General features: G+C 41.0%; 1 long non-coding RNA gene across 2 annotated transcripts; it reads right to left on the bottom strand.

Moving 5' to 3' along the window:
- Window positions 1-1,024: 1,024 nt before the first annotated feature.
- LOC129703766 (uncharacterized) lies at window positions 1,025-25,190 on the bottom strand. 2 transcript variants are annotated; one of them, XR_008724621.1, is made up of 3 exons: window positions 24,976-25,190; window positions 2,199-2,236; window positions 1,025-1,554 (listed from the first exon to the last, which is right to left on the bottom strand). It is a non-coding gene; the product is annotated as an uncharacterized LOC129703766 (long non-coding RNA). The 2 variants fall into 2 exon arrangements; XR_008724620.1 differs by lacking the exon at window positions 2,199-2,236.
- Between the last annotated feature and the right edge of the window lie 433 nt (window positions 25,191-25,623).

The following is a 25,623-nucleotide window of genomic DNA, read 5'->3' on the forward strand; positions in this document are numbered from 1 at the left end:
TTTCCTTTTTCTACTCCTGAGCATTGAACAGCTCGCAGGCAACACAGAACATAGAATATAGAACAGTACAACACAGGAATAGACACAGGAACGAACTGTGTCTATGTTGTAAAATTTGCTTTTTGGAGGCTTTGTCCCATTTCATTAATTTAAGCAGAGACATAAAGTGATGATGACAAACAAGAAGCCATTCAGCTCATTGTCTTCATTCCGGCTCTCTATCACAGCAGTCCAGCCAGGCAAACTCCCCATATCTCTGAAACGGTGCTTCAGGTATCCATCAACTTCACTTATGATAATGGTGATTGAATCTGCTTCCATTTCCCATTCCGTGAATGACTTCCAGATCATAACTACTTGTGTGAGAATGTTCGTTCTCTAGTCCCCATTAGTTCTTTTTGCCAATCGTTTAAATGTATGTCCATATTTTGGTTCTTTGACTGTTCCATCTATGGGAACAATTTCGCCATATTCAGTTCTTGACCCCTGAAGCTCTTGACACTTTGGTCGACCTTCTTTGTTCAAACAAACCTATCTTTTCCACTCTATCTGTACAAATGAAACCCATTCACCTCGTAAATATTATATGGAATCTTTCCTGTTCACTCTAATACCTTCTTCATTTTTCTGTAATTCGCTGATTCACATTTGTCCAACCTCTGCTTATAGCTAATACTATCTAATCCAGGTAGCATTCAGGTAAATCTCTTCTACACTCTTCAACAATGAGTGATCAGTTGTTTGCCTGATAGCATCACATGCTAGAATGACACTCACCTGCACACTTTGAAAACCTTCTGTTCTTCTGGTAACATAAAATATATGCCAACCATTTAAACTCCCTTTCTTGACAAACATTTTAATTCCCCTGCCCAATCCTATACTGGCCTTTCTGTCCTGGGCCTCCTCCAAAGTGAGAGTAAGGGCACATGCAAATTGGAGCAACAGCACCTCACATTTCACTTGGGCAGCTTACAACCCATGAACGTTGACCCACTGTAGCATAATTTTTTTAAATACCCAATTCTGTGTTTATCTAGTCTATTGACAGAGAAAGTGTGGCTGCACAATCTGCATTCTAATGAAATATTTAAGTGTGGATTCAGAAACAAAAACTATAAAATCAAAACATCGTATTTTATATTCATGGCTGTGGAATAAGAAGGTCCAGGTCCTATTGATGATCCTTTTGATTTAATTGTTGCCTCTGCCTCGAGCTGAAGACAGGAATCAAATTGATGTCCAGCTGAGAAAACATTTTTGAGTGAGAAGTCTGTAGATAAAGGCTACATGTTCTCTGATCTGGAGGAAGAGCTCCCTTCCTGTTCTAACAATGCCCTCCATTATATACAAGAAACACAGGATCTTGATGGGAAGCCATTGGAATTATCATGATATCAACTAGAGGGGAAATAGCCAGGCACATTGAACTCTTAACTGAGATATACATGCTGATTAAATTCTCATAAAATTATCGACTTGTTCCATCATCTTCATTTCTCTTTCAGTTTGTGGACAGATTGCGAAAGCTGTAAACGTTGGAAGTCTCAAAATCTGAAATTAAGATAGAAAGGACAAATCAGATGCTTAAGAACCATCACTTACTTCTTCAGGTAGACACATAATGCTAGAGTAACTCAGCGGGACAAGCAGCAACTCTGGAGAGATGGAATGGGTGACATTTCGGGTGGAGTCCCTTCTTCAGACTGACCCGAAATGTCCCAAATCAGTCTCAGCCCGAAACGTCACCCATTCCTTCTCTCCAGAGATGCTGCCTATCCCGCTGAGTTACTCCAGAATTTTGTGTCTACCTTCGATTTAAACCAGCATCTGCAGTTCCTTCCTATACTTACTTTTTCAGTGTTTATAGAAACATTTAAAAAATATTTTAACTTCCACATTACAAGCTTGAATAGTGTTGGATGCAAAGTCAATATTATGTCAACGACAATGGTTTTCATTTGTAAACCTTTACAAGCTCTGGAACATCACATCTTGCTTGCTTGCCTCATGCATCCTCCATATATTGGCTTGGGTTTATTCCATGTCTTTTCTCCTTCAACTCAGTTTTGGTTTAAAAGCGTTCTGCCATATTCTCACACACTCGTGTGTTCTTTCCCAAAACCTCTCTTTCCTTCCACACCTTGCCCCATGTACAAAAAAACACTTGTGAAGGAATTGTGTTTTGGGAATTTCACCTTTTAAGCCTGTAGACAGATCATCAACTTTTCAATTCCTGTATCAGAGAAAAAAAAAGATCACTGGAATGAAAATATCCATTGCTTTATCCGCCAGAAGGAATGAATTTAGTCTACTAAGTTAATTACCACACTTGGCTATCAGAATCGATCATGTTACTTCGAAGAAGTACTAAAGGCAAATCTTTTCTGATCTGTGGGGAAATTGGAAACAGAAAATATCATTAAGATGGACAAAGCATGGAGAAGATTTACAAGAATATGCTTAGGTCTTGAGGGACTGAGCAATTGGGAGAGGTTGGGCAGGTTATCACTTTATTCCTCAGAGCATAGGAAGCTGAGGGGTGATCTTATAGACGTGTATAAAATCCTAAGATTTTTTTATTTTTAAGTTAATATTTTTATTAGAAGCCGTGTACAGTAGTATAAACTGTGGCATATGACAAAATACATTTATTGTACATCTTCCATCTAAATTTTGACAAAAAAGAAATAGAAAAAGAGAGAAAGAGCAAGAAAGAGAGAAAGTGAAATAAATAGTGAATGTGGAAACCCCTAAACTACCAAAGTGTAGTCAAAGAGTGAATAAGTAAAAACTTAAAAAAGAATAAGAAGATAAAAACGAAAAATATATATTTTTTTAAAAACCAAAACGTGTTGATATCCCTGCTTCGTTTCTCAACACACCCATCACCCTGTCTGTAAATCGGTTTAAATTCCTAAGATGAATAGATAGGGTGAATGTATAGAGTCTTTTATCTACGGTAGGGAGATCAAAAACCAGAGTACATAGGTTTAGGAGCCAATACAAACAGGAGGGGCAACATTTTAACGCAAAAGATTGCGGGTAAATGGAACGAGCTGCCAGAGGTGGTAGTTGGGGCAGGTGCTGGAACAGCATTTAAGAGAAACTTGAACAGATACACGGATAGGAAAGGTTCAGAAGGATATGGACCAAACACGGGAAATGGGACCAGCTGAGATGAGGCATCTTGGTCAGCATGGAAGAGTTGTGTCTAGGGCCCTGTTTCCGTGCTGAATGACTCTATGACTCTGAAAGTTGAGCTTATTGTCAGTTGGGATCATAATTACTAGTGACTGAGGAAGTGTAAAGCAAAGGCTACCAAAACAAATCTTTTCAAATCTTTTAATTTTCCTGAAAGGAACTTTCTATTTATTAATTACAAAGAGATTTCCATCAGGGCATTATGCATCCATTCCCTTGAGATCATTCTAACATGTATATTCTTAGTTGGTGGCACTTTAAAATTTGTAGCACTTGCCCAACTATTCTCTCGATGTTGCCACTCTGTCTCATAGAGCCATGCAGCATGGAAACAAGCTATTTAGACCACCATACCCATGTTGACCAGTGCGGACCCATCTGCATTATTCCCATCTTTTCGCACCTTGCCCATCGATTTCACAAGCTTATTTAGGTACATCTTAAATGCTGTTAATATCCCTGTTTTCATCAACTCCCTCCAACAATGCATTGCAGGCACGCGCCACTCTCTGGTTGATAAAGGTCCCCACTGAACTCCTTTATAAATCTCTTACTCCTTAGCCAAAAAATATATTTGAGTGTTTCCAAAATATCATTATCATTATCATCCTTTATTGTCATCTTGCAAAGCAACAGTTGTACAGTGCAAAATGAGAAGACGTTTCCCAGGGAATACCGGAGCATCGCACATAAAAACTTAAACATTTCACGCATAAAATAAAAACGATTCAAAAAAACACAAAAAAAAAAACAATCCAGTTCCTGATAAAACAGTACGAAAAGTTTAAAAAAGTGTAGGTAAAAACAGCAACATTAAAATACAAGTTAAAACAGTCATAAAATGTCCCAGGCAGCTGATTTAAGAGGTCTGAGCCAGTGCCAGAGTTATTATTATTCAGTGCCAGTTATTAAATTGTCAGTTATTAAATATGTCTGTTTCTGCAGAAGAAATCACAGTAACAAATCTTACTTTGACCAAAGTACATCTAGGTTTGTTAGTTTAAATTATCAGGTATTCTTCACAATGTTAGAGGAACAATAATATAATTTGGTATGAATGCAGTAAATGATAGATTGAGCATGTCAGTTGTATTAGGAGATTTGTCATGTTTTATGAATAATGAGCGGGGAAGCCACGGAGGAAGCCATGTCATTTAACCACCCACTGGCAGATTTATTGTGGGATTGCTCACGGGAGCTAGGTTATCCTTTCTAATCTTCACCTTATTCCTCTCAGAAACCCCAGAACATCTATTCTTATTTACATTCGGCACCCGCTTTCTGCTTTATGGCATCAAATCTGTCATCATCATTGGTTTCCACAGGTCTTAACCAAGGTGCAAGATGTAACGTGATTAGCTGCCAAAACATTCATGGCATCCATCAATAACTACACAATGCCAAGTAACAATTGCCAGGGATGGTAGAGTCATTTCCAATCCTTAGTGTACCCTTCAGTTTAGGTCTCTCTCTCTCTCTGTGTCTCTGTGTCTCTGTGTCTCTCTGTCTCTCTGTCTCTCTGCCTCTCTGCCTCTCTGCCTCTCTGTCTCTCTCTCTCTCTGTCTCTCTGTCTCTCTGTCTCTCTGTCTCTCTGTCTCTCTGTCTCTCTGTCTCTCTGTCTCTCTGTCTCTCTGTCTCTGTGTCTCTGTCTCTCTCTGTCTCTCTCTGTCTCTCTCTGTCTCTGTCTCTCTGTCTCTCTCTCTTTTCTCATTATCACTCAATTTTTCTGCATTTCTTTTTCTCTCTTTCCCTCGTCATTTTTTCTTTTTCATTTTTTTATTTATTAGAAGCAAATGTACACGAATAAGACAATCGGCATATAAAATTATACAGTTAATGTACAGCTTCGATTTTAACTTTTTTTTTTTTTTTATATTTTTTATTAGAAGTAGACGTATTATAAAGTATAGTTGCATATCATAGTAAAAAAAACTTTTCATATACATTAGTCATACATTATTAAAATTTTCAATTGTCGATTACTTCTAGTTCTAGTGGAGTTTTTTTATGTTATATAGAGAAAGAGAGAGAAAAGTTACAAATATCAAAAAAAAAGAACAAAAAAGGTGGAATGGATTACTTATAATACGTCATTTGAGATAGGTTCGTAGATTATAAAATATGACTTTTCATCTAATCCTGAGTTCAAGTTTCAGTTGGGTTTTCGTGCCGGGCCAATCTATCCCGTCAGATAATTAATGAATGGAGCCCATATTTTATCAAAAAGTTCTTGTTAGTCCATTAAGACAAGTCTAATTCTTTCTAGATATAGGGTCCCCGACATTTCCACAATCCACATTTTAATTGTGGGGGGATTTTAACTTTTTAACTTGGAAATAAAGGAAAAGAAAAGAGAAAGAACAACAGAGAGAAAAAGTGAGAGGTGCAAAGATAGGACCCCTAGACTACCAAAGTAGTGTAGCCAAAGAGTGGATAAAAGAAAGAAAGAAAAGAACAAAAAGAAAAAAGAGAGAGAAAAGTGGTGATATACCTGTCTCTCGTTTCCCCCCCCCCCCCCCCCCCCCCCCCCCCCCCCCCCCCCACCCACCCAGCCCATAGTTGGATTTAAATCCAAAGTTGTGTTGTACCATTCTATCCTTGTAAGAATTCGGTGAAGGGTTCTTTCCCTCTTCTTGTCTCTGTTTCTGTCTCTTTCTCTGTAGCTCCTTATAACTGGATCTTTGTCTTTCTGTCCTTTTAGGAGAAGGCTCCTGAGCAGAAACATCAACAGGGCATTCCCTCCACAGATGCTGCAGTGAGTCCAATTGTGAGTCCAGGCGGGGTACAGGGAGACGGGAGAAAGAAAGGGGATCTTTACGGGGGAAGGAGGAAGAGGGGAAAGGTTATGTAGCTATTAGCCCCTGTTGCACTGTGCAGGGGGCATAGACAGATAGATCAGCATGGAATTGGAATGGAGAATTAAAATAACCTCCTGCCTGCTTATCAGTTCTCAAACTCTGACTAAAATCACACTTATTTTGAGGAATGAATTTATTCCCTCGATTTTCTGTTCAGGCTCAAAATCTAACACAAGGTGATTTCAAAAATTATTTTTCATTTTGAAAAGATAGCAAAATAAGATGGTGCAGTTTGATTAACATAAATGAAAATGGGTTTAACATAAATTACCCAATGTTATGAGCAGAGTAATATTTTAATAGTGATCATTAGTATAGCATATAGCAATTCTAATCATTAATGTAGTAATAGTAATTACTAATATTTTTGTTGTTGTTCGAAATAAGCAGAGTAATTATTATGGCCAGATTTTTAATTAAAGAAAGGGAATTTTTTCAATATATAGAATCATTTGCAAATTATGATTAGGTACGCACCAATCAATTGTTTAATAAATTAAAATTAAAATCTCTAAAGCTTTAATTATGCCTGTAACTGTCCTTGCACCTCCAAGGAATAACTTAATTTTCAACAAACCCTTGACAAACAAAATAAATGAATGGTAATTAATTCAACCTGGAGACCTAGTCCACTCCGGGATCAGGCCCAACATCTTATGTGAAGCTATAGGCTAGACAAAAAAATTCAAGGAAACGTGTACTGTGCAGAACATAATTTGAAAAATCTCACTGCCTTTGGCACAGTTGCACCAATTATGAGAGAATTATGTCAAAAGCTAAGGGTGACTGAGTGGAATCTGCAAACCATCATGTTTATTTACTTAATAATATTATGCATTTGATTAATAGACTCAAATGTTGAATGGCAATTGGAAAGGAATAGTAAGTCAGCAATCTTTGGCAAGACATCCGTCACTTTAGCTAACAGCTGGTGCTGTAAGACTCTGAAGTGCAAGACAATGGTGGACACAGTACTCCAGCGGTAGAGTTGCTGCCATACAGCGCCAGATTGGGTTTGATCCTGACTACGGGTGCTGTCAGTACGGACTTTGCACATTCTCCCTCTGACTGTGTGTTTTTTTTTCCGGCTGCTTTGGTTTCCTCCCACACTCCAAAGACATGCAGGTTTGTAGGTCAATTGGCTTCTGTAAAAATTGTAAATTGTTCCTAGTGTGTAGGATAGTACTAGTGTGCAGGCGGATTGCTGGTCGGCGCAGACTCGGGGGGCGAAGATCCTGTTTACGCATTCTTTCTTTAAACTACACTAAGCTAAACTAGAAAAACGAAATATTCTGTGTCTAAAGCAGAAATACAGGCGTTGTACACTTTTCCTTCAATAACAAGCCTTTAAATGAAGACAAGCAAATCCAGGCACAGGTTCAGCTCCTGGTTTAGGACATGGATGCAAGAGGTAGTGGTGTTGGTGGGTCGTTCTCAGCATTAGTCGCTGTGTTGGATGGAGGGGGAGATATTGGCTGTGAAAGCAAATCTCAGGAGTTGGCCCAGGTCACCAGAAGGTGTATGAGATGGACGTGGAGAAGGAGGGAGAACTGTAGATGTACGAATTTTGAAAATAATTGGGTTGAAGATGACAGTCAGAGTGGGACAAAGATCAGACACAAAGTTGAGAAAGATGGATACAAAATGCTGGAGTAACTCACACAGCAACTTGAGAGAATGGATAAGTGATGTTTCGAGTTGGGACACTTCTTCGGATTAATTGTGGTAGAAAGTGCGGGTTAGAAAAACTGGAAGCAAGAAAGAAACAGGACAATACAATACAATACAATTTATTTGTCATTTGGACCCCTTGAGGTCCAAACGAAATGTCGTTTCTGCAGCCATACATTACAAAACAAAAAAAGACCCGAGACACAACACAGTTACACAAACATCCATCACATCGCTGTGATGGAAGGCAAAAAAACTTATCTCTCCACTGCACTCTCCCCCCCGATGTCAGAGTCAGAGTCAAAGTCAAAGCCCCCAGCTGGCGATGGTGATTGTCCCGTGGCCATTAAAGCCACACCGGGTGATGCAAGGTCGCACATCGGGTCTAGTTGTTAGAGCCCCCGGCGTGAGCTCACAAAGTCCCGCGGCCATTCCAAGCCGCGCGGGGCGGTGATGTAAGGCCCCGCTCAGGTGCTCTTCAACCCCGCAACTCGGGCGGGAGAAGTCGCCGTTGCGGAAGCCCCGAAAAGCGGTCTCCCAGCAGGGACCCGCGGGCTCCCGGTGCCGCCGTCCGCCAGACCCGCAGTTGCAGCCTCCGAATCTCCGGAGGTCGGGTGGCAGCAGCGTTCCACCACCGCTCCACCCGCTCCGGACTCAGCCAGCCCCGTGACAGTGAGCAGTCGGCAGCTCCGCTGCTGGAACCCCATGTCGTTCCTGTTGGAGGCCGCTCCACGTTGCAGCCCCAACGACACGGAGACCCGACAAAGAAAAGGTCGGGTCTCCCGTGCAGGGGAAAGATTTTAAAGTTACCCCCTCCCACCCCCCCACACACATACCCCAACAAAAAAAAACAAACAAAAACTACATAAAAACGAGACAAAAAATAATAAAAACATAGACGGACTGCAGAGGCCGCTGCTGACGAGAGTTGCGCCGCCCACCGAAACAATACAGGGCCAGGACAATCTAGACAAACAGATGACCTCAGGTGAAGAGGTTCCTTGATACGCAGTGTTGGAAAGATACGGTGTGAGCCAAGAGACATACATAGTTGTGAACTGTGAAGCTGGTTAATGGACTTTTAGAGGAGGAAGTGGGGGAAGGGGGTGAGAGCTAGGTGGGCGGTGCAAGGTCAGCCAGGTTTCAGGGGAAAGGGAAAGGAAAGGGGAAAAAGTAAGTGAGAAATGTTAGAAGTGAGAAAAAGGAGGGGGAAGCGAGGTGTTTGTAGAAGTTATCTAAAATTCAAAAATTCAATGTTCGTACTGTAGTCAGTGCATCTCCTCTAACCTCATCGGTCCAAAGCCTACGGACTTCTCGGTCGCTCCCCTTTATCTCCGTTTTAACTCACCTTTCTCATTCTCATACTGACCCATTTCTGTCCTGGGCCTCCTCCATTGCCAGAGTGTAGACCTTCCTCTAGGTAAGATTTAGATGCACAGGAACGTTTTCCTTGCTCAATAACATATTCCAAAAATAGATACAAATAGGGATAAATACCTATCTTTCTCTGAAAGGAGTTAAAGAATCATCTGAGGTTTAACTAGAAATCAAATGTCCACATTTCTTGTCAATTTTGCAACATACTGAGACGGAATTTCGACTTATAGCCTTTGTGTTGCTCAGCCATGCGAGAGTATTTAGAATCAAAAGATTGAACCTAACCAAAAGATTCAAGATTCAAGATAATGGATATGTTCAGCTTAATGAACTTTCCCCATTGCTAAAAGTTTTCATGATCTTAATGAAGAATGGGTCTGATCTTAAGAGTTGAGAATGGGGCACACATTGGGTGGAGGTGCTTGGGTGTGAAGCTTGTGGTCAGGTCTGGTGTATAGATTAACTAACATTTTACCTCTCACAGGTCATACTTGGGCAGGCAATAAATGATCACGTAATCTACCACCAAAAAAGTAAAAATTAGTGGAAATATGAGATTGTGACTGATATGTTACCATATGATTTCCTAACATCAGATCTTAATGAAATGGAATAAACTGATTCCCATTTGAGGTCGAAACAAAGAACTGCAGATGCTGGCTTATACCAAAGATAGACATAAAGTGCAGGAGTAACTCAATGGGCAAGCAGCATCTCTGGAGAAAATCAGATTGGCAGTCTGAAGAAGAGTCCCGACCCAAATCTTCACCGATCTTTTTCTCCAGAGATTCTGCCTGACATGCTGAGTTATTCCAGCACGTTGTGTCTGTCTTGGGTTCCCATTTAATGTTAGAACCATGACTTTTCTCAAAAACAGCTAATGGAAAAAGTTCTGCTTCTATCCCTGTCGGAGTACCGCATTGTCAGTGTGAGGTCCTTCTCTCCAGCCCTGTGAGTCTGGCAGCTGCTCCTCAGCTTTGACTTCCTGCCAAGTTCTTTTCTGGGAGAGACGATGACCAATCATTCAGCCATGTCTTCCCAAATTGGTGCTTGGGGAGTTGTGGTGGCCGAAAGATGGAGCCTCAACGCGTCAGGCTTCTCCTACATGTTTGACCTACTGCTCTTCAGTTCCTTTATGCAATTTGCCTTTTTGCAAAAATGTTATCACAAATGTAACCAAGCATAGCTATATTGGCTACTACAGGCATTCAATAATTAAATAAAAATTCAGAGCTATTTGATGGTCCGATTGCCAATGAAAAAAACAATATGCTTACTATTAGCAACCACATGTGCTTTCAAAAGTGGAACATACTGTAAGGGCACTCTTACTGGTATTAGCACTAACACTGATACTTAGGGGTGGATTTTCCATTTACCGTTTGGGTACTCTTGTTTGTCCAAGACCTCCATGACATGTACCCCAAATAATGGTGCCCCTTGCATCTTTACTCAGAGAGTGGTAGCTGTGTGGAATGAGCTTCCAGAGGAAGTGGTGAAGGCAGGTTTGTTTTTATCATTTAAAAATAAATTGGATAGGTACAGACCGTTTTTCCTTCCATTATTTATTATGTAAAAGAATATGTGTGTTATGATTGTGTTTATAATTTGTTTGGTTGTTTTGGTGTTTGTCTTTTGTACAAAAGTCCGCGAGCATTGCCACTTTCATTTCACTGCACATCTCGTATGTGTATGTGACAAATAAACTTGACTTGACGACTTGACTATATGGACGGGAAAGGAATGGAGGGTTATGGTCTGAGTGCAGGTAGATGGGACTAGGTGAGAGTAAGTGTTCGGCACGGACTAGATGGCCTGTTTCCCTGCTGTAATTGTTATATGGTTATATGGAATGGTAATAAATGCTGGTCTTGTCACTGACATCCATGTCCCATAAACTAATGAGAAAACAGTACAAATGTGTGAGGGTCAAGATGCCACTTGAGGAGCACAATGTTGCAAATATAGTATTTTTGTTTACCTTCCATTGCTGTCCCATGACATAGAGTAGAAGATAGAACATTTGAAAAGTACAGCACAGGAACGAGAGCTTTGGCCCACAATGTCTGTGTCAAACAGGATGCCACGATAATCTAATCTCATCTGACTGCGTAACAAGTGGATTAGATACTGTTGCAAATGTAACCTTATCCCAGGACCACACCCTGCTCAGTTTCAAAGAGATAGAAATTAAACCATCATGGTGTATCAACAGCAGATTCAAACATAATAAAAGTGCAGATAGGCCCTAGGTTTCCATCTTACTTTCTGTGTGTTGCTTTCAGTCATAGACGTGAGGAGTTGCCGTATTTGAGACAAGTTACAGTTTAATGAGGCATTCCAGTTCAGAACCAATGTCAATAAAGGGGTTGTTCCACTGCGGCGACCTTACACGAATTATAATATGTAAATGAGTCTGTGCGCTGCTGCTGCTGTATAAAAAATTCTATCTTTTTTGCTCGCCAGCAATTGGATAAATAAGAATGAAAAATATAATTCAGAGCACCAACGCACAAGAGCTCATCATGAGAAACATCCAGCTACTGGCTTCTGCTATTAAAAGCAATTTTGTTGGAGTGATCCCTTTGATATCATGCCATCACATACAGAAGATTGAAATTGTTCTGGTACTTACTTGTGACAACAACGGCACCTCCACTCCCAATTTCATCAACACCATCATTAGCTCTCCTCACCCACAGAGAGGTTTTCAGCTATGGCTTTGGAAATGTTCATTAGAAGATGAGACAATGTGGAGGTTACTGGATCTCTTGATGCACTTGATGGCCACACTCTACACTAAGTCAATTAACCCACATTGGTCCATATCGTTTAATAACCCTGACCCATTAAGGTCAAATGTATAAGCTTTAATTGAGGTAGCACACACTTTTAGTTTGGATATAGATTTGTATAATTATAATTATATTCTAGCCTTCTAAGCTGAAAAGAACCCAACATTCTATTCGAGTAATCATTGAACCAAACATTTTACAGATCTACGAATTTCTAAATCACTTTGGGCATCCACAGCCCTGGTTTAATTTTCACCATTTGAATAACAATAAGATCTATTTGTTCTTTGTGTTGAAATCACAGTGGCCACCTGAAGAAAAAGATTCACTATATTGCAGTTTTAAGATACCTTTAGCAGGTCAATTTTAGTTAGTGCTATCCAATGGTCTCTGCAGCTTGTGGGCCGGCCAGCGCTTTGACTACTATCAGTTCCAGAAAGCATTGAGAGATAGCTAACTGGAACTCAACTGCCAAAGTCAGATATCAGTAGGTATGTTACAAAACCTACCTGAGTCGCCATTGGGAATCTGCCCACAGCCAGGTCCGCGATTTTGGCGCTGTTTGGAGGGGGCGGGTTTAAAACGCGATTTTTACTAGGCTGTACTAATCGCAGATGTTCAGCCTAGTAAATCATTAACGAAAAGTCGCTGCAAGACCCGGTCGCAAAAGGTATTATTAGTTTTATAGGCCTCGATAATATAGTTATAATAGTTTAAAATTACTCTCTGATTCCGCAACATCTCGCAGCCCCAGGGTTTTATAAAGCAAACAATTAAAGGTATGTACCTTATTTTTACATTAAATGGGGCATATATATAACCCTATATATCAAGTTATCTATAGCGAGTAGTTCAGTTTGGGCTTTTTATATCCCGCAGTATTTTTCTCGGCATTTGAGGGCACTAATCCAGCGCGCTGTCAACATTCTAAACCAGCGCGTTCACATGAACCCACTAGAAAGCCGATTTAAATGGGCATTTATTTACAGCAATTGAACACTAAATTCCTTCCATTTGGCCTATAAATTAATGTAAATTAGATATAAAAATCATGTTATATTGTGAATTATTTGTGAATAATCTTTGGACACTTAGGCTATTTAAAAATGTTAATCTTTCCTTAAGAAATGGGCTTTTGATTATCCAAGATCACAGCTTTTTTGTAATGTCCATTGAAAATCAATAGGGAACAAGATGCTAATTTCCGAGTATGAAAATGGCCATAACATTTTTTTAATACTTGAGATATGAAAGTGAATTTGGTGTCAAATTAAACTTATTGCTATGCTTTATCTGATGGGATAAATTGCAGACTTGATTTTTAAAATCTCAAAATTTTGTAACATTGCTAATATCAGTCTGTGCTTCTAGGACAAGGGTTCCCAACCTGGGAGTAAATTCACCCCCGGAGGTAAATTTCACCTACCCAGGGTGTAAATGTTTCGATTCTGGATTTGTACATATTTTCTCTCATTGACTGACTGTGTTTGGTTCTGGTATACCGGTACCTGTTCATCATTAGTTGTTCATAAATAAGTGAAATAACATTGGTGTGTGCTATTAAAGTTGCCAGGGGTAAACGGGACGAAAAAGGTTAGGAACCCCTGTCCTAGGAGGTGGGGACTCTGATTACTCACTATCTGTGTCTTGACACGAGGGTCTTAAGTTGCAACAGTTGTAACAGAATATCTAGACAAACCTCTCAGATATGCACTGAATTCAGTAACCACACAGTCTGAGAAGTTGGTCTCAAAGTCCCACCAAATTGAAAAGTAACCATGAATATTAGGTGAGCTTGCAACTGCTGAGGCAATCAATAAAATAAAAAAAAGAGAACACTGCCAGTTACCTTGAATCTGGCAGGGCATTGAACATCTGGCAGGGCATTGAACATCTGGCAGGGCATTGAACATCTTGCAATCTTTGACTTGTTGGTTAAGGAGGTTGCTATCCAGTTTTAGTTCCCTATAAATGGCAATGAGAGACTCTCTTCAAAGCTTCAATTTACAAATGTTTGTCTCTCCTCAGATTTATTCACTTAATTAAATTTCCCATTGCAGTTTGATTCTCTTTTCCTATACGTCTGTTCCGTACCCTTCCCCTTCTTGAGCTGCCATCCTAGTGGTTGAAAAGTGCACCCAAGGACTGAGAGGCTTGTCAGTCACTGTGAAATGAAGCAAGCACTTTGGTATTTTCTTATTGATTTCCTTCCCTCCCATTGTATAGTTATGTTTTTAAAGCCTTCTTTTTACCTTCTAGGTACCCCAAGCTAGCACTGCTCTGGGGTATGATCATGAGTACCCTCGAGGACGTGCAAACATTCTTCCAGGCCTTTGGTGTATACAACTGGCTTTAAATTATTTTTACTAGAAGCAATTGTACAAAGATAAAAAATCCGGCATCTAAAATTATACAATTATTGTACAGCTTCATTTTTAACCTTATAACCTGAAAATGAAAGGAAGGAAGAGAGAGAGAGAACAAGAGAGGGAAAAAGTGAGAAGTGAAAAGATAGCTCGTAAAAGCACATAGAAAAAGACCCCTAGACGACTAAATTAGTTGGCTGAAAAGTAAGTAGAGATAAAAGAAAAAAAAAGAAAAAAGGAAAGTGGAGATATACCTGCCCCTCGCGTCCCCGCCCACCGCACCCAACCCAGAATCGGATTTAGATTTAGATTTGAGTTGTGCCATACTATCCTTGGAAGAATTCGGTGAACGGTGTCCATATCTTGAAAAATTGATCTGATTTTTCTGCCAAGACAACAAGCCTAATATTTTCCAAATGTAGTGTCTCGGACAAGTTTAAAAGTGTGGCTGTTATGACTATCACATTGGTCAGATTTGCTTGGCATCAGTGGGTGCTTGAGAACAGATGGCCTGTCTGCTCTCATCATTCAGAAGTGGCAAAGATATGGGGCCACATCAGGGCTAGAGACAATGTCAACGTGTCAAAGCTATTTGCAAGCCCTTCCTCCCTCCATTGCTTATATAGCAGCAGTCAGTCTGTTAACAAGTTTAACAATATACCCTCACTGGATAATAATATTTCAGTAATTTTTTTAAATATTTTAAATATAAAAAGCCTTTTTTGCAAAAGAATACTGAGCCTCTGAGTTGAGCGCCATTGCTAAGGGCATGCACTCAGTGCATTGATGCAATGTCCTGGAAAGAATTTTGTTTGTAACAATCCTTAATATAGCTTGTTATCTTGCAAGATAAAAGTTTCAAATTACAAAGCTATGATAAAAGTAGTGGAGCTTTTGTTAAGACATACACAACGTTCTTCTATTAGTTTCCAAAAGGTTTGCATGTTCTGGGAATATGTTTAGTGAGTTTCCTCTCGCACAGATGTTAAAAGTGCTGGAGCATCACATGCAATCGGAACAAGGGGTTTGCATAGCAGGAAGAAAATAACTGAGGCTAATTTGAAAAGGATATAAGGTTCTGCCATTTGTAAGACATTTTGAACTGGTGTCCAAAAAGGTTACTTGTAATTGTTTCCTTCTGTTAAATTACTGCAAAACTACTAAAGCAACCGCATTCTTTTGATGTTGGTGTTTTTATCTTTACCCATCCAGATAGTCTGGCGATCATAATGAAACAACATTATTACTTTTCAATATAGCTGACTATGAAGTGTCAATTTTTCTTTATGTGAGATTTGACTTGGGTAAAGACAAGATCTACAACCTAATGGGATGTATCTTTCAATCTAGAGATCTGCTGTTGTTGAGCCTTTAGCAGAAAGCATTACATTAATAAGAGCTGTTATTATTTTAAATGCACGGAGGAGCAAGCCAAAATCAACAAGGCGTTTTAAAGTTACTCTTTCTTGGCTTAGAAAAGGTAAATGCTTGTAATCAAAGGTTTGTGTTTATCAAGATATGCAGTTTCTAGTTTTAATAATGCCAAGATGGAGCCAGGCTTGATCAGCAGATAGGCGTAGACTCTATTATTCCTGAAGTAATCTGTTACCAATTGAAATGCCTGCCAAAATAAGGATTGAAAAGCTTTTGTATAAATTACCTCATGGGATTATGTGTAGAGATCTTATATATTTCAAAGCTACTACCATTACAGAGACCTAAATAGCTTTACAAATTGTGGTTTCACATGCAACATTTTAATAATTTGGTTCATGAAGATCTGTGGAAAAAATCTATGTAGTTGAGACAAGCATCGACGGCCATAAACAACAAGTGTTGAAAGGGACCTGCAGCAGAAAAGGATTTTGCATAGGCAGGAAAAATAGTTGTTTGCACCAATTTCAATGTGATTAGATTTCTCGGGACCTCAGTGTTCTCTGCAAAAAAGTGTTTTTTATATTTCATAGACTCTGTTGAAAATCTTGTTTTCATAACTATCTTATACAGGGTTAAATGACTGGGGCCAGTTGACTAAATCACAGCTACAAGAAATAAATCAGGAATATGTTTTGCTGGGATTTACTTTGATTTTTGATATGTATCCTGTATTTGATACACTGGATGTCTCAGCTGCCCCTACCACAATTCACAAGAAACTGACTTGAGAACTTATCGTTTGAACGGTTAACAAAATTAATGCTTCACAGCAATGTGTTCTGCTCCAGGAAATGTAACAGTTCCACCATAACCTGCTTGAGCTTTGCCAGCTCCTGACATAGAAACATAGAAAATAGGTGCCATTAGGCCCTTCGAGCCAGCACCGCCATTCATTGTGATCATGGATGATCGTCCCCGATCAATAACCCGTGCCTGTCTTCTCCCCATATCCCTTGATTCCACTAGCCCCTAGAGCTCTATCTAACTCTCTCTTAAATCCATCCAGTGATTTGGCCTCCGCTGCCCTCTGTGGCAGGGAATTCCACAAATTCACAACTCTCTGGGTGAAAAAGTTTTTTCTCACCTCAGTCTTAAATGGCCTCCCCTTTATTCTAAGACTGTGGCCCCTGGTTCTGGACTCGCCCAACATTGAGAACATTTTTCCTGCATCTAGCTTGTCCAGTCCTTTTATAATTTTATATGTTTCTATAAGACCACCCCCCCTTCCCCGCTCATCCTTCTAAACTCCAGTGAATACAAGCCTAATCTTTTCAATGTTTCCTCATATGACCATTGGCTGTTTTGCTAAGAAATCTAGGTAATCATCATTTTTGAATCCCAGCAGCAGGGGATTGGGTAGTTGGTGATGTAGTTTCTTGAGAAACAATTGGGAAAAATTGTGGTCAATATTTCTCAATAGTAAACAAATTTCACATAAGGAAAAAAGATGAGGCCATTCAGCACTACAATGGATATCATCAATCAAAACATGGTTACACTCTATGTCCATTCTTTTGTACTCCATGGCATATCATCCCTTGACACGTTTCTCTAACAAAAAATCATTTGTCTCAGCCTTGATGAGTCCAGTTAATCCAACATCCATAGGGTTTTGGAGGAACATAGAAAATAGATGCAGGAGTAGGCCATTCGGCCCTTCGAGCCTGCACCGCCATTCAATATGATCATGGCTGATCATCCAACTCAGTATCCTGTACCTGCCCCCTCTCCATAACCCCTGATCTCTTTAGCCACAAGGGCCACATCTAACTCCCTCTTAAATATAGCCAATGAACTGGCCTCAACTAACTTCTGAGGCAGGGATTTCCAGAGATTCACCACTCTCTGTGTGAAAAATGTTTTTCTCATCTCGGTCCTAAAGGATTTCTCCTTTATCCTTAAACTGTGACCCCTTGTCCTGGACTTCCCCAACATTGGGAACAATCTTCCTGCATCTAGCCTATCGAACCCTTTCAATCTTCTAAATTCTAGCAAGTACAAGCTGAGTCCATCCAGTTTTTCTTCATATGAAAGTCCTGACATCCCAGGAATCAGTCTGGTGAACCTTCTCTGCACTCCCTCTATGGCAAGAATGTCTTTCCTCAGATTTGGAGACCAAAACTGTATGCAATACTCCAGGTGTGGTCTCACCAAGACCCTGTACAACTGCAGTAGAACCTCCCTGCTCCTATACTCAAATCCTTTTGTTATGAAAGCCAACATACCATTTGCTTTCTTTGCTGCCTGCTGCACCTGCATGCCTACCTTCAATGACTGGTGTACCATGACACCCAGGTCTCGCTGCATCTCCCCCTTTCCCAATCGGCCACCATTTAGATAAGAGTCTGCTTTCCCGTTTTTGCCACCAAAATGGATAACCTCAAATGTATCCACATTATACTGCATCTGCCAAACATTTGCCCACTCACCCAGCCTATCCAAGTCACCTTGCAGTCTCCTAGCATCCTCCTCACAGCTAACACTGCCCCCCCAGCTTAGTGTCATCCGCAAACTTGGAGATATTGCCTTCAATTCCCTCATCCAGATCATTAATATATATTGTAAATAGCTGAGGTCCCAGCACTGAGCCTTGCGGTAGTCACTGCCTGCCATTGTGGAAAGGACCCGTTTACTCCTACTCTTTGCTTCCTGTTTGCCAGCCAGTTCTCTATCCACATCAATACTGAACCCCCAATGCCGTGTGCTTTAAGTCCAGATACATCACATCCACTGGTTCTCCCCTATCCACGCTACTAGTTACATCCTCGAAAACTTCTATAAGATTCGTCAGACATGATTTACCTTTCGTAAATCCATGCTGACTTTGTCCAATGATTTCACCACTTTCCAAATGTGCTGCTATCCTATCTTTAATAACTGACTCTAGCAGTTTCCCCACTACCGATGTTAGACTAACTGGTCTGGAATTCCCCGTTTTCTCTCTCCCTCCCTTCTTAAAAAGTGGGGTTACGTTTGCTACCCGCCAATCCTCTGGAACTACTCCAGAATCTAAAGAGTTTTGAAAGATTATTACTAATGCATCCACTATTTCTGGAGCTACTTCCTTAAGTAGTCTGGGATGCAGCCTATCTGGCCCTGGGGATTTATCGGCCTTTAATCCATTCAATTTACCCAACACCATTTCCCGACTAACCTGGATTTCACTCAATTCCTCCAACTCCTTTGACCCACTGTCCCCTGATATTTCCGGCAGATTTTTTATGTCTTCCTTAGTGAAGACGGAACCAAAGTAGTTATTCAATTGGTCCGCCATATCCTTGTTCCCCATGATCAACTCACCTGTTTCTGACTGCAAGGGACCTACATTTGTTTTAACTAATCTCTTTCTTTTCACATATCTATAAAAACTTTTACAGTCAGTTTTTATGTTCCCTGCCAGTTTTCTTTCATAATCCATTTTTCCTTTCCTAATACTCCTACTCTTTGCTTCCTGTTTGTCAGCCAGTTCTCTTTCCACATCAATACTGAACCCCCAATACCGTGTGCTTTAAGTTTGTATACTAATCTCTTATGTGGGACCTTGTCGAAAGCCTTCTGAAAGTCCAGATATAACACATCCACTGGTTCTCCCTTATCCATTCTACTAGTTACATCCTCGAAAAATTCTATAAGGTTTGACATGATTTACCTTTGTGCTTTGTCTAATGATTGCACCACTTTCCAAATGTTCTGCTATCCCATCTTTAATAACTGACTAACAGTTTCTCCACTACCGATGTGAGACTAACTGGTCTGTAATTCCCCGTTTTCTCTCTCCATCCCTTTTTAAAAAAAGTGGGGTTACATTAGGTACCCTCCAGTCCTCAGGAACTACTACTGAATCTAAAGAGTTTTGAAAAATTATCACTAATGCATCCACTATTTCTGGGGCTACTTCCTTATGTACTCTGGGATGCAGCCTATCTGGCCCTGGGGATTTATCAGCCTTTAATCCATTCAATTTACCCAACACCACTTCCCGACTAACCTGGATTTCACTCAATTCCTCCAACTCCTTTGACCCGCGGTCCCCTGATATTTCCGGCAGATTATTTATGTCTTCCTTAGTGAAGACGGAACCAAAGTAGTTATTCAGTTGGTCTGCCATGTCCTTGTTCCCCATGATCAATTCACCTGTTTCTGACTGCAAGAGACCTACATTTGTTTTAACTAATCTCTTTCTTTTCACATATCTATAAAAACGTTTGCAGTCAGTTTTTATGTTCCCTGCCAGTTTTCTTTCATAATCTATTTTCCCCTTCCTAATTAAGCCCTTTGTCCTCCTCTGCTGGACTCTGAATTTCTCCCAGTCCTCTTGTAGGCTGCTTTTTCTGGCTAATTTGTACGCTTCATGTACGCTTGTACAAGTTCTGAATTTTCACTATTCTCCATGTGAAGGAATGCTTCCTGAATTAATTCCTAAATGGTTTAGCTCCATTGTCAAGGCTGTGCTCTCTCGTTCTGGATTTCCACTCAGGAAATAATTTATCATTGCAAATACTTCAATTAAATTACCTTTAAACCTTCTAAATAAAAGGAAATGTAAGTCAAGGACATGATTTATTTTAAATTACATTTGGAATTTAACCATTTCAGCCCTGGCTTCATTTTAGCAAAATTGTGCAGACACTCCTTCCAAGGTCGATTTATCTTTCCTGAGGAACAATGTCTAAACCAGAATAAACTAAGTGGATGAGCTCCAACCAAGATTCTTCCATCACCAAGGTGTTTTACTTCCTTGTATTTAAATTGCATTTCATTTGAATTTGGCAATTTACACCATGAATCGAATAGTTAACTACTCCAGTAATTGTATCCAATATATTTCCAAATATAAAAAAAATAAAAAATAATATTTTCTAATTTGAATTCATAAGACTAACCATTTTCATGCCTTTGAACATGATCTTTCACAGCTTTACCTTCTATTGTAGCATTCCATTGATATTAAATATGGTCACCTTTCCTCTTCCCAACTGTCCTCTTTAAGGCTAGAAATTCATCGATCTTCCTCTGCACTGTTTCCAGTCCTTCTCCTTCACCACTGTACAATTTTACCACAGCTCGCAGTTCTGCACAACTCAATCATTTTGCATTCTCCACACCCTAAGGCCATTACATGCCCAACCTCTGTCTTATCCCCTGATAAGGGCTCACATGTAGCTCCTCGGTTCACCTTTTAACCCAGACTTCAAGTGGCTCACCTCAAATTTCATTTGTAATGGTGCCAGTGCACCTACTTTGCATATTGTGCCAACTTCCATGGAGGAGGCTGGCTAACTCAGCCATGGTCCTGCCCCTAGTGATTTGGACTCTCAACTTCTCAGATAGGAGGGCGGTGGCCATCAGTTTCTCATTGACCGTAACCACACTGTTCTGCCTTCTGGAATATCTCTGCTCCACTGGGGTCCTCTGGATTTCTTCATTATTCAATGCCACAATTAAATATACAATCCCTTAATCCAAATGACCCAATCCAATTGATCAATGGTACATATCTCTGGTCCAAATGGCTCATCTCTACCCAAAAACATCTGAGTTGAGGCTGCATAGAAGCCCAACACTATTTTACTCCATCTCAATGGAAAGATGCTTCCAACTGACTTTCAGACCTTCAGACCTTCAGACAGACTTCAGTTTGTCATTCTGATCGTATTCTTATTTGATTAGATGGCTATTAATATACCGTTGTTACCCTACCCCATAGAGAGATGCAGCACAGAAACAGGACTTTTGCACCACCAAGTCTGTGCTGGCCATCAGCTAACCATCGTATATTAATCCAACAATTTATTTTCACCATAGAAACCCTCATCAACTCCCACTATTCTTCCCCACCCCCACCCTCCAACTCCCCCCCCCCCCCCCCCCCCCCCCCAAACCCCTTGATTCTAGCACTCCCCTAAGCACTGGGGGACCTATGCAATGGCCAAGTGACCTGCCAACCATGTGGGAGGGGACCAAAGCACCTGGAGTAGACCAGTGCATCACAGGCAGAATGTGCAAACTTCACACAGGCAGCACCCAAGTTGGTCAAGGGGCCAATATGAATGAGCAGTTTCTTTTCTTGTGCACTTGCATTTCTGTGTAATGTGCCCTTACATGTGACACATAAAACATTGGCATTCTGAGACCAAGTGGTTTCTCAATATGCCCAGCAAGGCTTCCTGCCCTTTAACTCCATATGACCTGCAGCTTCCCTGCCTGTGGCACTCACACAACCTATTGAACCCATTTGTAACATCCGCACAGTGTTCCAGTGTTATAGAGAGAATCGGCACAGAAACATGTCTTTCAGCTACAAAGAGCAGGGATTAACGGGTCCCTTTCAGAATGGCAGGCAGTGACTAGTGGGGTACCGCAAAGCTCGGTGCTGGGACCCCAGCTATTTACAATATATATGAAGGATTTAGAAGAAGGGATTACAAGTAACGTTAGCAAATTTGCAGATGACACTAAGCTGGGTGGCAGTGTGAACTGTGAGGAGGATGCTATGAGAATGCAAGGTGACTTGGGCAGATTGGGTGAGTGGGCAGATGCATGGCAGATGCAGTTTAATGTGGATAAATATGAGGTTATCCACTTTGGTAGCAAAAACAGGAAGGAAGATTATTATCTAAATGGTGTCAAGTTGGGAAAAGGGGAAGTACAACGGGATCTGGGGGGTCCTTGTTCATCAGTCAATGAAAGTAAACATGCAGGTACAGCAGGCAGTGAAGAAAACGAATGGCATGTTGGCCCAATGGCATAAGGAGTAACCATTTAGAACAGAGATGAGGAAACACTTTTTCGCACAGAGAGTAGTAAGTCTGTGGAATTCTTTGCCTCAGAGGGCGGTGGAGGCCGGTTCTCTGGAAACTTCCAAGAGAGAGCTAGATAGGGCTCTTGAAGATAGCGGAGTCAGGGGATATGGGGAGAAGGCATGAATGGGGTACTGGTTGTGGATGATCGCATTGAATGGTGGCACTGGCTTGAAGGGCCGAATGGCCTACTCCTGCACCTATTGTCTATTGTCAGCTCATCAAGTCTGAGCCATTATGTACCATTTTATGCTAATCCTACATTAATCCCACAATATCCTTTTGGCATCCTCTTCAACTTCTGCCAGATTCTACCAAAACACAAACATATTAGGGATAATTTGCCTTCACCAATTAACCTACGAACCTGTACACCTTGCGATATGGGCAAAAACTGGAACTCCCTAAGGAAGCCAACATTCCACAGGGAGAATGCAGAAACGCTGTGCAGCCAGCATCCAGGGTCAGATTGAATCTGTGTTGTCGTTGTCAGAGTCGCAAGTGATGTCATTGTGCCCCGTGCAATGCTCCTTTAGATGCATTGCAGAAGAACTTGGACCATGATGTCACAAGGTCATCCGTTACTGGGGTTCCTGGGAGATATGGTTCTCGCATCACGCAAACTAACATTAAAACACAACCCAACCTTTCCCTTCATTCTCCACCTGAGACTCAGCCATATTCATGTATCCCTGCCTCGACACATGGTCTCAGATGCCCATCTGTGTTCTCCCCTAGCCTCCTGGTCTCTTTCTCTTCCTGGTCTCTTTCTCTTCCTGGTCTCTGTCTCTCTCTGTCTCTCTCTCGGTCTCTCTCTCTCTCTCTCTCTCTCCCTCTCTCTCTCTCTCTCTCTCTCTCTCTCTCTCTCTCTCTCTCTCTCTCTCTCTCTCTCTCTCTCTCTCTCTCTCTCTCTCTCTCTCTCTCTCTCTCTGTCTCTCTCTGTCTCTCTCTCTCTCTCTCTCTCTCTCTCTCTCTCTCTCTCTGTCTCTTTCTCTCTGTCTCTCTCTGTCTCTGTCTCTCTCTGTCTCTCTCGGTCTCTCTCTCTCTCTCTCGGTCTCTCTCTCTCTCTCTCTCTCTCTCTCTCTCTCTCTCGGTCTCTCTCTGTCTCTCTCTGTCTCTCTCTCTCTCTCTCTCTCTCTCGGTCTCTCTCGGTCTCTCTCTCTCTCTCTCTGTCTCTCTCTCTCTCACTCTCTCTCTCTCTCTGTCTCCCTCTCTCTCCCTCTCTCTCTCCCTCTCTCCCTCTCTCCCTCTCTCTCTCCTGCTCCCCCCTTCTCTCTCCCTCTCTCTGCTCCCTCACTCTCTCTCTGCTCTCTCTCTCTCTCCCTCTGCTCTCCTATTGACACCTCTCTACTGCTGCCTACATTCCCTTATTCTCTCTCATCTCCAAACCTTGATCTCAGGCAAGCCTTTGATCCCTGCTCTCTCGCTGTCACTCACTGATCTTCCCCTCCATGTCAGTCGCCAGACTTTGGCTGTTGCTGAGCTTTCAAGCAGCAAGTGCGTGACCCAAACAGTGGCTTAAAACGTCTCTGCAGGTCCCAATGAATATCACCTGAAAATATATTCTCCAGTGCCCTTACAGAGGGAAGAAAATCTCCCGATAGCAATTAAAGCATCGGCATTGTCCCACAGAAACTAACATCCTGCTAGTAAGGCAACAATATGAAAACTATGACCACAATATCACCTCATCACACCTTTAAATCACGGCACCATGTTTACCATAATAACACACAACCTCTTGCATCTTAATGTTCTGTATTAACATGAATCACCCACAGGCTTTCCTCAATCGAAATTCATAATCTGCTTTTCCTCTCTATGAAGCCCTTCCCCCGCATCAAATTTATTATTTGGATACAGCGTGAATTATCTTGAGGTACTGGTAGTATAATAAAGTGCTACATAAATCCAAATGTCTATTTTCTCTCAGTATCAACTGCAAAGAAATTGAAATACTGACTCAGTTATCTCCCGGGAGTGAGCCTTGCAAAGTCCGACAGTCATCCTCGCTATAATTTGCTGTTTGCTAGGAAATTTCTGAAGGCATCCTGTTGAAATAAGGAGGCACTAACTCTGTACTCCAATATCCAACGCTGCCCTCTTGTCAAAGTTAATCAGTGACAATGTGCCATCAAGTTGTAAAATCCCCTTTTGTTCAAACACCTGGAAAGCCAAGGGTGAAACCTCAAGGCTTTTTGGCCCTTCCTTTTCTTCAGGCTCTGCAATTAAGGAGGAAATGGCTCCCCTTGAACAACCTACAGCATGTGATTCATCTCCTTCAGACTGCACAAACATTACTATAGTTCACCACTGTTAAACTATGCCAGAAACACATTTGAGTAAATATTGTTGCCGATGTGTCAATGGTGTAACACATTGTCAAGTGGATCATAGCACTGAGGAAAAATAGAGGGATTCTTTATAAAAATCATTTGATGCACTATGAATACAGCAAGTACTGTACCTTAGCTTGTCTGAAATGTTCACTCAAAATCATTTGAAATTCCCATCTTTCACTCTTACCCAACAGCTTGCTTCGAACTTGCTTACAACTAATACCTGCTGGCACTCTTTTGGTGTCGGCAGTTCATTCATCTTCATCGGTGTCTGCACGCAGTGACGTATTTCTTTTCAATCCCTCAATCATTTTCCCATAGCATGCTTTATAGTTTATAGTCCAAACAATGAACCTTCTGTTGTCATGGCATCCCCTCCCCCTCCCCCACAACCCCCCTTTGGAACTAATACAATCTGCTTTCTCATACAAGATTCATCTCTATTCCCTTTCATAAACTTTCCTTAGTAAAGTGGTGCTCACTCACTATTGACTTTATTTAGACAACCATTACATGTTCATATTCGGGTAACTTATTGCGTTTACACTGCGAGCTTCCATCAGTGGCACTCGTGCATTTATTTCAAATTAATGAATGGTCATCTGCTGTTAGCTGAGGGAAAACAGTGCTGAGTGTCTGCAGAGAGTGTGACCCATGCTTCTAAATCCCCATTCAGTGGAAGCATTCCACCTTGTATTCTGGCTATTGGGCCCTGTCAGAATGCTGTACATTCCTTCTGAACTGCATTGAAAGTAGTTGATTTCAAATCCAATCTC

This window comes from Leucoraja erinacea, chromosome 1 (assembly GCF_028641065.1).
Source record: "Leucoraja erinacea ecotype New England chromosome 1, Leri_hhj_1, whole genome shotgun sequence".
NCBI classification, from domain to species: domain Eukaryota; kingdom Metazoa; phylum Chordata; class Chondrichthyes; order Rajiformes; family Rajidae; genus Leucoraja; species Leucoraja erinaceus.